Raw genomic sequence first — 12,651 nt, forward strand, 5'->3', positions numbered from 1 at the left:
GAATTTCTATCAATCAGCGTCGCCTCTGCTTTAGTCCTCCTTTTCCTGCCGTTGACTTCTTTTGTTTGCACATCTCCTTAAAAGTGCTCTCATAGGCCCCTCAGTGTTAGGGGGTAATTATAAACTAGTATTTCATCTCTGTTCCTGGAGCTACGCTAACTACCGCACCACAAAAGTGTTATTCTGATCGGGTTAAAAGGGAGAGAGAAATCGGAGAGATTACAAATTAATTTCTGCACATCGTGCGTGTCATTTTTTTCCCCATTGTCTTTTCTGAACCAGGCATTGATAGGATTGACAGGTCTTCCTCTGACCGTGAGCACCGGTGTGTATATTACCACTCCGTAGTACAAAGTTGACAAAATATTAATTAATGCAGTCTCTCCAGTGTTCTAATTGCTAATCATCTCTGCATTTGCTTTAGATCAGTCAGATAGGAATGTGATAATTAATGCCCTGTTTTGCGTATCAATTATCTGGACGGATTGCACATAACACGGGGCCCTCGTGATAATTAAACTGCGTCTAGTTGTTTCAGACCATCTCGGTCACTGCTGCATCCGTCTCACCGCAAACCAATGACTTCGGTCAGGCGAAATATTGACAATAAGCATATTACTCATTACAAAACATTATTCCCCTCGTTATCTTCGGAAAATATTATTGAAATTAACATCGGTGTCCTACCCTATGAAAAACATTAATTAAAGACATGATGTCACATTGCCAACTCCCGCCACCAATATTCCACAGCCAAGGAGTATTGAGTCTCCTACTCCGGCTAAACAAAACAACCATTGTTGTAGGTATTCTCTTGTACTGTAACCTGTTGTATCTACGGGGATGCAATTCCTGCCATAGAAAAGGCTTCATTGAAAGGAAATGCTATAAACCTAGTCCACGGGGCTACAGGAATTGCTTTAATTTAACAAATAATTGATCCAATTATGTAACTCAGTGCCCTGTGGCTTTTCTGAACATTCATGAGAAAGACAGAGTTGTTCTGTCCTTGCAAACTGCCCACTGTTATATGATGGCGTTCTACATTCAGTCCAAATTCAGGATGCACCAGGGTTTGTACTTACACGACTCTGGTGTCCAATTAATGCTCCACTTCCACTACCACCACTGCTGGCTGAAGACTGCTGCAGGCTCTTCCTGTATCGGCCTAGTTTAATATCCTGGAGGATATTAACCTCAAGGTTTGTTCTAAAAATACAACGAAGCGAACACAGAGATTATTTATCTGTCCATTCGATGTCATTGCCACAGAAGTCTTTTGCAGAGACCATGACAATCTGTAAAAGAGATGTCAGTGTTTTATAGGCTCTGTCGAAAAAAAAGAGTATCACAATCCATCTTTAGCTTGACACCTAAACAAGATTGGTTTAATCCCTTCCAGGTTGAGTTACAACTTACTGGCCTAGGACATGTTTTGAGGAATTCAGACTCTGAATACAGAGACGGGTGTTCATCATTCAGGATCAACTGTTGCTCTGAGCACACGTTCAGTTTTTGTCCACTGAATGTGAAGGAAAGTTGCTTGAGATGAGTCCACTGAAGCTTCTGACAACACCACCAGACCTAGCAAGAAAACCATACAATGCCTTTCCAACTGCCTATATGCCTAAACATGTCTATATTTCACAGAATATTCTTCATCCATGGTTATTACTTTTTCTTCTTTCGACAGAAGACTTATACACACATCAGAACATGTCAGATTCGGAAAAAACTGCACCAGATTTTGTTTAAAACATATTTAGTATTGTGTCAGTCTAGTAGATATTACATCAGTTTGAGTTTGTAGCATAGCAGCAAAAACATCCTGCATAAAAAAACCTTCAGTCTTGATCAGACGACAGTATTATCCTTCTGAATCAAAGGTCCCGAAAACAAATGTATCTTCTTCCTTCGGTGCAAAGCCTCATCTGTAAGACGTGCACAGAAAATTAGAGCATCTATTGTAAACTCGGCGGTATTCATGTAATGTTAAAAAGCTGCCTTTACTGGAGCATAATGAAGCAGAATGGAGAAACAGGGTCAATCTCAGCTCTCTGACTATGATATGCTGAATGGGAGTCACAGAGGTAAAAAAACAGAACACTAAGAAGGTATGTGACCCTGACCATATGGTCACCGAACAGGAAAGGAACAGAGATACTGAGTAATCTGATACAGGGGAAATGATGTACAGAGAATAAAATCGTTCCCGACCAGCACATAGCATTGGCTTTCTGTATATAGAGCAACGTGCATTTGCTATGATTGTGTATGATGGCATATTAAGACAAATATAAGCATAAGGTTATAAGGTTTAAAAAAAGGTTTATTGTATTTATTCATCCTGCCAGTTGGATGGAAACAGGGATCAAGTTTGCTTACAGAAACAGAGCAATCAAGGAAGGAAAAAGCTCCACAAGAGGAAGCTCCATAAATCTGTGGTTTGGCAGTCCTACCATTCTCTCTGAGATCAGCAACCACAACAACATTTTTCTCTGCCAAAAGCAGAAGGACCTGCTGTGCTTAGAAGCCATGACATCATGACCAGAGGAAGGAACGAGGCCCCGATGAATGGCAGGGTGAAAGAGTTGTGCCAACCTTGTACACAACTGTGTTCATTCGGGTCTACTGAGTGGGATGTTTGGTGGAGGAATATTTTCAAGTCAGAACCAAGGCTTTAACTGTATGGGTTCAGGCATTTCTGAGGAGAGGTCTTTGACCCATCCTCAATGAAGAACCTCTCCTGCCCCTCCAGGTCACATGGCTTGGGCTTGTTGTGCACAGCCTTCCTGCAGGTCATACAGCCAACACAAACTGCTGGACAGAGGGATGGAGATTGCGATGGCCAATCAAGAATGTTGATTTCATGCTCTCTTAATGATTTGGTGGTTTGGTTTTGGTATCCTTGTGAGAATTCATTTGTTTGAGATCCTGGAAAGAGTACACCAGGTTTCTGCCTCAAACATCCTGGTATACACTGGAGTCCATCGATCATTGAATCCCAACAAGGACACCAGGACCACAAGATGGAAACCAGGATGACACTGTTCTTGACACAAGCCTCATCTTTTCTGCACTAAACTGTGATACATGCCCAGTCTCCAGAAAGCACCAGGATGTAAATATCTCATATTGATCTGAGTGCTCCTGATGACTCAGTCAGATCTTTTAAACAATAGTCCACAGCCACTGTCATACCTGCAATCATTTCACCAGAGGAAAAATCATTGTAAATTTCAGTCAAGGATCTAAACCTACCTTGAAGTAAAGACACAGTGTGAGCAAATAAGACAAAATAAATTCTTGCAAAATAAATAAAGAAGGAAAACAGGCAGAAAAGTACAATTTTTGTATTTGCTACAGAATTAGTTTAATAACAGCTGGTTGCAGAAACAAATACTGAAAAGCATTATTATTATGATTATCATCGTTTGTTTTTACCTGTGTTCTTTGACAGCTTTCAGCCAAAAGGGAAATTCATGAAAAAAAATGTGATTTGATATGGAGTGACCCTCTTGTCTTGTAGTGTCTATGTAAACCGTTCAAATGGAAACAGAAAATGGACAGAATTTAAATGAAAGAATAGTACTTCACTTGTTTTGTAACATGTACAGTGGTTTGGCGTCACATAAAAAGCAGTCGACCGTACTCACTAAAAACATCTCTGTCCATCACCCAGTCACCAATCCACTCCATATCGTCAACTCCAGCTGTGTTCATATATATATATATATATATATGTTCATTTCTAGTAGTGGAATTCATGTCGATCATAAACAAACTACTCAGATTATTATTATGAATCTGTTGCTCATCAAGCTGATGTTGGCCAGAACCAAGCTGAAGGTAACAAACCTCCCCTTAGGCGTCTTTACAATCCTGATGCTTTTCCTCAGCACAAATTCAGACGGTCACTCCAAGGACCATCACAAAACAGCAACCGCCCAGGGTTAGCATTCGCTCAACCTGCTGCGTATAAAATATTGAAGAATTTATTTCAAGGAGCTGAAAAAGCAGCTATAAAACACCTAATGTCCCAACAACAAACTCCACATTAAGATTGCATTTGTGCCATTGAAAGCTCAGGCACAGCAGCACGAATTCAACACAAAAATGGAAGGAAGATAAATTCACCCCCCTCCCTTCAACTTTAACTTGATCGACAGCTGTTGGAAGAAGCACATGAATAGAAACCTCAGTGTCTATTTCCATATTCTACAATGAATGCACATCTCAGGTCTCTGTGCGGGTCGTTTGCATTTATCTTTTAAAGTTTTATATTTAAACATTGTCAAATTCCTACCTACATCCTATAAATAGGTGATCCAGCTGCCAGTGTTTTATATTTCTATTCCACTTTTACACATTAAATTAAGAGTACAATCCTAATAAAAAAGGCTTTTGCTATGTGAAACCCAAAGTGCACTCTTTACACAGGATATGAACTAAAGTACCTCAGCAGGGTTATACTTGTCTGGAATGTCCTCAAAAACAATGCAGAACTTTCATAAACCTTAATACAGTTTTAAAACAATTATTCAACTTGAACCTAGTGAAAAACTTTTTGTTTCATGTATACAGAAGACTATAAAACTGCTTTGTAAGATGTAAACCTTACACTAGCTCTTTTTTCTTTAACTCTAACTTGAAATGTCTACGTTTCACTTTAATTTAATAAAAAATGTGGTTGAATCTCCTGTTTTTTTAAGAACTTCCCAAGGTTATGTTTCGCTTTCCTTTAACTCGCTGGCAATTACAAATTTGTAGATTATTTTTCTGTCATTATAACAGGGAAGCCAATTAAATATTTAATGTCAGTATGATATGTAAGTCTTTAAGCAGCAGCAATTAAAATGCTGGCATATGGCCACTTACTTAACTGCTTGATGAGTGATAATGTGAAGTTGTTTTTCTATACAGCCTAATGATTATTTTATGTTTCTTGAAGTTCCCTCACACTTTCTTCTTAAATAGAATAAAAACAACTGCACATTTATTCTAATGATATAAGAATACCCTAAAACCTTTAACTTTACAAATGGCGTGTCTCTGATATATATATATCCGTATATGCAAAGTCTATTAACCAGACTGTATAATAAAATAATCTGCAACACAAATTTAGGGTCAGATTTCACTTTTGTCAACCTGTTAATCACCTAACACATTTGCCAAATTATATTCACTGAAGAAAACAAGAGCATAAGGATTCAAAACAAAAATTGATCACCAATTCCTGGTAATATATAATATATAATATATAATATATAATGTGGTGATCAGCCTGTACCCTCTCCATGCCTCGTGTAGCAGCTTGGTATAAGGGCTTTTCTTGATCTGTTTGTAACCAAGAGGTAATGACAATCTTCTGGAGCTTTGGCCTTGATCCGATCACATATCCGCCTCCTTGTCCCCGGACAGAGTTGTATCCGTCAGAGACTGCTTGGCCCTCTAGCAGTAGTGTCACAGACCCGGCCTGATGCAGGTTTGTTTAGGTGCTCTACGGTATCACCTATGACCTATGCCATCTCGAGGTTTACGCAGAGGCCATTTCCGTTTGTCCTTTACGGATCGATGGTGAGTCGCCTGGAGCCCATTTCCTGTCTCTCAGTTCCTGGAGGGTGCACGTATGCGGGCGTGGAAGTGCTACATTGACCTTAATCCAGCACCTGGCCCTACTCGTGGCGTGGCTTCATCCTTCCACAGTAGAGCGTGGCCTGTGTTAGTGTGCGGGTCCCTGTTGGATCGCCTGCTCACTCTATATCATAATATATTGACATTATGTTGAGGTCTTTTTTCCTAGCAGGCTGTGGCCTGTGGACTGGCTTCCTTATTTGTAAGCCACGGGTCTCCTCCGCCACAGCTTGGGTCCACCCTTTCCCCCCTTGGGTAGTATTCTCAACTCGAAAGATAACGATAGATTGTGAATGCAACCAGGGTTATCTTTGAAGGAGAATACTACCCAAGGACTTTGAGGTTGCATGTGAGCCTTGGGCAGGCGCTGTACTAGTTAAAGCAGGCAGAGGGGGCTATGTTAGGCAGCTTTCTTAGACAATGCATTCATGAGTTCCCACTGTAACGACAATATCCCTTCCCCCTTTGAGGTAGTATTCTTTCTCAGAAAATCATTTTGGGAAGAGTGAATAAGGTAGCACAAGTCAACGCAACAAGCCAATCTAAAAGGTATAGGATTTTTAGGGTCAGGATTATGTATGAATAACTTCCTGCATAATATCGTCTTCAAAACCAATCACTCCACTATTACTGCAAAATGTAAAGTATGAAAACTGAAGGACTTTGATTGTGTGAAACGATTTATAAAGGACATGCATGGAGAAATTATAAAATTATACCTTTCTTCTTTTAACGAAAGACTTATACTGGTATTATCATTGCCGAAAGCAAGCACAATTCCTGTATCAACAAACATTAATTCAGTGACTCGAGTGCAGCCAGACAAACACAAGCATGTGTAAAGATCACAGGTAAAGGACGAGCTCCACGTTTCACTGCGCTTTCCGTGACTCTGGAACTGGAAAATGATTATCTCTTGTGAGGAATGTGCAGAGAGCGTGTCAGGTGTACTGGCACACATCAGCGCCTCCTGCAGAGAGTCTTACGAATTCCCAGCATGTGCCAAACTGAACAGAGAAGCCACTTAAAATATGCCTCAGACAGCAAATACGGGGGAGGCGGAGGAGGTTACTCACGGGTGGTCGGTGTTGAGTAATATCTTGGCATGTGAATCCATTAAATCTATTTACAATGTAACATTTTGCACTCGCTGTATTTGTGGTGTATTTCTTATCTTACAAGGCGACTTACGCTCTTTCGCTGCATAAGCAGAGCCTTGACAGAGCGTTACAATCCACAACCTTGACTCAGCTGTGTGCAAATTTGACTATAAAACAAATTATAAAACCAAGTTATGAAAATAAAAAACATTATTTTTAACACCCCGATAGATTATCAATCGAGAAGGCCCCCAAACCAGGACTAGATACGAATCTCTAGTAAACTAGTCAAAGACCATTTTTTCTAATCCTCTATCTACTAATGATTCCTAAAAAGCTCAAATTATAACACTAATGATGTTAAACCCTTTTTAATGCTTGACATCTAGATTATTTACTTAATTCTGCCGATAACATATATACTAGAGCACATGAGCTGTTTTTATGCTTAATCAGGGGGATTTTAGTACATACTTTTGAAAATAACGTGTGTGTGTGTGTATATAAACACTATATAGATAAACCATATAGTTTTACAGAGACTATATATGTCAAAATCTGTTCCTGGAGAGCCACAATCCTGTAGGTTTCATGGATCACTCTTCTAAACCATCAATCACTCAATACCTTGAACGTAGAGTGAATGTAGTGAAGTAAACCCAATAATTGAATCAATTAAGTAGTTAATGGTTTGGATAAAACAAGAACCAGAAGACATCATCGCTCTCCAGGACCAGGGTTGGTTTGTCTACACTGTCCCAAACTAAAAGCAGTTTCGTCTATATGCCATTGTTTCTATTAAATGGAAAAATAAAGAAAAAGATGGCACAGAAATAATGTATTTTGATCTAAAGTAGACCCACTGTATCCCACTGGTCAGGGCTGATACAATCACACTCTTTTTAGCTCTAAACAATTTAAAATATGCAAACAACATGTGCTCAGGGTTATAATACTAAATACATTTTACAAATTCGTCTGCAGAGGCAAAACCACTTCTCGAAATCACATTTTGACTCAATTTAAACTTATTTTCCAGAAAGTCTTTGAGAAAGGCTAATAAAAATTAATCAGCAATGGTATTCACACAATTAAGGGTAAATCAAGGAACTAAATTAAATAAAAACTCAGATAAATCAATAAATATGTGCAAAGCATCTTATGAAATTTGAATGGGAAGGATACCAATAAGTGTGTTTTATCCAGACTTTAAGCTCCAGTTCAAAGCGCAGAGGGATGGAGTTCGTTAGTCAGAACAAGAACCCAGAAGACGCTTCACCACAGGAAAAAAACAGCATTGAAAAAAGCTCATAACTTGATGGACACCACAACTTACATTCAATATCGCTGCGGAGTGATCAATGCCCAAAGAATGTACATTCAAACACAAGGCAAAGGAACTGCAAGAGAGTGTTTGTAAAATGACTGTGTGAAACCATAATTGTTTACAATGAAAAGTGTATAAAATGCATTACATAGCCTACATGGTAAATTATAACCTTCTTTAATCTCTACATTTTGATGAAGGTTGACATCTACTGTTGTGGAGAACATGCATATATACGTGTTCATACGGAGTAAACTAGGGATGGAATCTGCACAACTGTTTGGTCAATGTCAGGTTTAAAGATCTTACAATCTACATTACATATTATATTATTTAGTTTCACAAACTTGAAAATATAATGCTTAATTTAATGTATGTATCATTGTAACATCTCATATTCATATCGGGTGAGGAAGTGAAGTCCTGCACGGATCACATAATCCTGGCTTTACCAAATAATTTTCCCCAGCATTGTGGTTGTTCTTTGGACTGCCATGTTTTTGTCACTCTTGGCCTCGTGCCACCTGCCTCAGCTCGCACTGCCACTTGATTGTATCTGCTTTGGCTTCATCAGGGCAACAATAGCTGGAAATGGTTGTATTATTCAAGTGGGTGGAATTTTCCTGCCACTTGAAACAACAACAACAACATAAAAAACATAACGTTTACTTACTAGGTTATTATTTTCTATAGTTTCTTCTTGCCTTTAAAACCAACCCATTAATAATAACAATACACTATACTGCGCAGCCTGCAAACACATTTTCCTTGTAGCTGAATATACACTAATTCATATTTTAAGATTTAAACATATCACAGTTATGAAACCCATACAGTCATAACTCCAAACTGCCAAGAGAATTGAAGTTTTGTTCAGTTTCTTGTTGTTTTGTGGATTCTCTGTATGGATAAAAGTGCAGGTATCAAGCTGTGCTGCAAACCCGAGATGTACACAAGTGATAAATGACTATTGAAGAGTGGCTCTGGAGATCTGCTGTTGGAAAGCCTGCCTTGAACAGACCCTCATGGCACAACAACACAACTGATGGCGTGTAAACACCATGAAATACAATTTAGCACTTGCACACAAGCTTTGCCATTGATGCCTTTGTGGGTTGAGCCACAAAGGGAAGTAAGAGAAAGGCTGTCCATTAACACACATGTCCGCTGCACAAAGCAAACCATCTGACCAGAAATCATGGTGCAACATCGTGCCTCCATTGAGAGCAGTTACCTCTACTGTAGATACATATACAAACACACTAAACTGTGTCTGAAAAAATGTGAATTTCATATACAACTCTCTACTTAGATTATTATAACTAAAAGGGAAAAAAAAATGTTATGTTTGGACACGTGTCAATTATGTTGTCAGTTATCTCATAATTGAAATGCCCTGTTCCTGCTTTTGCACTGCTGTGATCAGTTTATTTTGTCAAATATAAGTTTACCATTAACAGTGCATCACGTGTGACCTCATTTGGTATTACTTACATTTTAAACCCACGGGCTTCTGGATTAAACAAACAAAAAACAACGTTTTAATATAATACAGCACGGTTAACTATAATAAAAAACAAGAACAACAACAATAATAGCCTAATAATAATAATAATAACGAACTAATGCACAGGATGCACCTTACAACGCCGCATATTCCAGGCATGCGCTAATATAGCAATGCAATACTCACTGTGTGTTGTGTAGCTGGAGACACGGGCACTGGGAGGTGGTTTAAGTGCTGTCGTCTCCTCTCAACCCGCCTGTGACGGCGGTATCTTCCCATCCTCTGAGCGCCGCAATGCAGCTGCTTACAGGCGCGCAGAGCCCACACTGAGTGAAGTGCGATCTGCCAGGATGCAAACGCGGGCAACTTTCCTTCAGCCTCTTTACCAGTGTTAACAAAATGAAAAAGTCTACATCGCATTTCAAACTGTCCACCTTTTGTTGCCTTATAGCCTGGCAATAAATAAATAAATAAATAAATAAATAAATAAATAAATTTTATTTAAATACACATCCTTCCCTACAACTTACAATTAATTATATTAAGTCAATATAATACTGAAATACCATGGCTGGATAAGTGTCAAAATAAAATGGACCTTTTTGGCTTCAATGCAAAGTGTTATGCAGGGACGTCGCTAGACCCTGTATTTTCTCTCAGCCCACGTAAAAATAGTACACCAAAGTAATCCAAGAATGAAGAAGTAACTCACCATCACCAGTAAAACACTATCTGCCCCCAACACACACACACACACACACACACACACACCCCTGGTCCTGGACACCATTTCTAGCACACAGCCAAAACTACAGGCCAGTGGATAGTAGGTAAATGTCCTTGAGTGGCCCAGTCAGAGCCCTGACATATCCAATCAGAAATGTGTGGCATGACTTGCTGTCCATCAGCGCTGCCCAAGGAACTGAACAGAGCTGGAACAGTTTTGTAAAGAAGAATATTGCCAGTGTGCAAAGTTGGTAGAGACCGATCCCAACAGACTCAGGGCTGTAATTGCTGCCACTTAATGAATTATGATTTCAATTTTGTATTTTTAATATCTTATATTTATAATATGTTATACTCCCCGCCCCCCACCAGTGTGGAGTATTGTATGTAGATAAGTGGAAAACAATCCTAAATGTAAAATTCTAAATCTTAAATGTATGAAACTCTGAGGCACTGACACAACAAAATGTAAAAAATTGGATTTCTATAGACATTGTATATCAATATCAACATCAGCCCATAGTGATCCATAGCTGGATGATGGCCTCCCCAAGATCTACAGCTTGTCTTTTCCACGTCACTGCAAAGTATATGATTTCATCTTCCCATCTTCTATGTGGTCATCTTCTAGGTGTTTTGTCATCTCTTGGGATCCATTCAATAACCTCCTTTGTCCACCTTTGGTCTGTTGTTCTTGCAGTGTGTCTGGCCCATTGCCATTTTAACATCTTCACTCTATCAATGATGTCACATATTCGGGTTTGTTCTCAGATCTACCAAGAAACACATAGATAAGCTTTTGTATTGTGTGTGCCCCTTACTTTTGTAAGGTGTATTGGCATCATAGCAAATTACACTTGGTGTTTAATATCAGAATTGACTCTGTCATAATGGAAAAATACATGTTCCTCATCTGTACAGACCCATGTTAACAACAGGAATTGTACAGCTGTGTGGTAGTTTGGGAAAGTTCTGCACATCTATTGACCTTGTTTTATTGCTAGAAAACGTGTTAGCTCATTTCATTTAATCTCCTGTTTTGGCAATTTTCTCATTTGAAAACAAGCGGCAAAATAAACAAACACAGGAAATAGTTATTTGCTGGGCACTAAAGCTGACAATGCCAGGGTAATTCCCATGCGATAATTTCACTGACCTACCAAAAACACATTTCTCCACTACTCAAGCAGGTGTTAAAAGCCAGCCTGATCAGCATCTGCCATTTCCCCAACCCTTTTAGGAGCTAAATAGATTAATTAAATCTTATTGCATTACCATACTTCTGGTGAATGTCTACAAGGCATATACACTGACTACATTCTAATATACATACTTGTGTTGTTTTTTCATTCTTGGCCAACATGGGAAAACATGAGAGACATTATGCATCCTTCAGCGAGTGGAAGCGAGACAAAGGCACAGGAGAGCAATTACCACATTTAAACATGCAAATGGCACGAGAATAATGCAAATGAAAGACAAAGACTCGAACATCATCTGTTTTCCATAAGCAATGTGAATAAATCAATTGGAAATGTAGCACTATTTATTTTATATAAAAGCTTTAAATATAGCCTGCGCCCAGCCTGGATCATTGTCCTGTTGTAAACGGACATGCAAGATAAATAACACGACAAATAATAAAACTGCACACAATGTACAGATGGCCAGACACCTCACAGAGCGGGCTACAGGTTTATCTTGAGACCTATTTTGATGCGATGTTAGGAGGATAACATATCAAAGAAAAGGGCTCTGAGTCATTATTTAAGTTAAGCCTCCAATTCCTTGATGCAATCTCTTTTTAAAGGGAAGCTGATTATATAAGGCAGTGTTCAACATAGATTGTTTAATGAAGAGGCAACGAATATTTACCAGATGAAGTGTCAGTAATGTACTATTTTAAGCAGCCTAGCAATGCAAAACAACCATTAAAGCAGAAGTGGTAAGAACTGTGCCACAATAATGCACAGTGTGTACACAAACCAGAGTAACAAAATAACAGCCAGTTCACCAGTTTCACATTTGAACCACGTTTAAACACGGGGATGTGTAAACGTTACGACATGTTTATGTTAAATAAATGCTTTGCTGAACAAAATAACAAAATAAAAATGTTATTCGGCTGATTTCCTATTTCTCCTGGAGGTTTCTACTCCGCAAGAGGATTCGGTGGAAAAAGCAGAAGGATGTGAAAGCGTGCGGTTTAAACCACTGTGGGCAACGAGGTTTCGTCAAAATATATCACAGTCTGGCTGAGGACCGAGGCAAAAGAATGTGCCTTTATCCACCCAGGAACTGGCACAGAACAGTGTGACCCATATACCACTTAATAAACATTCGTGGAAGGGAAA

Source organism: Amia ocellicauda, chromosome 10 (genome assembly GCF_036373705.1).
Source record: "Amia ocellicauda isolate fAmiCal2 chromosome 10, fAmiCal2.hap1, whole genome shotgun sequence".
Taxonomy (NCBI): domain Eukaryota; kingdom Metazoa; phylum Chordata; class Actinopteri; order Amiiformes; family Amiidae; genus Amia; species Amia ocellicauda.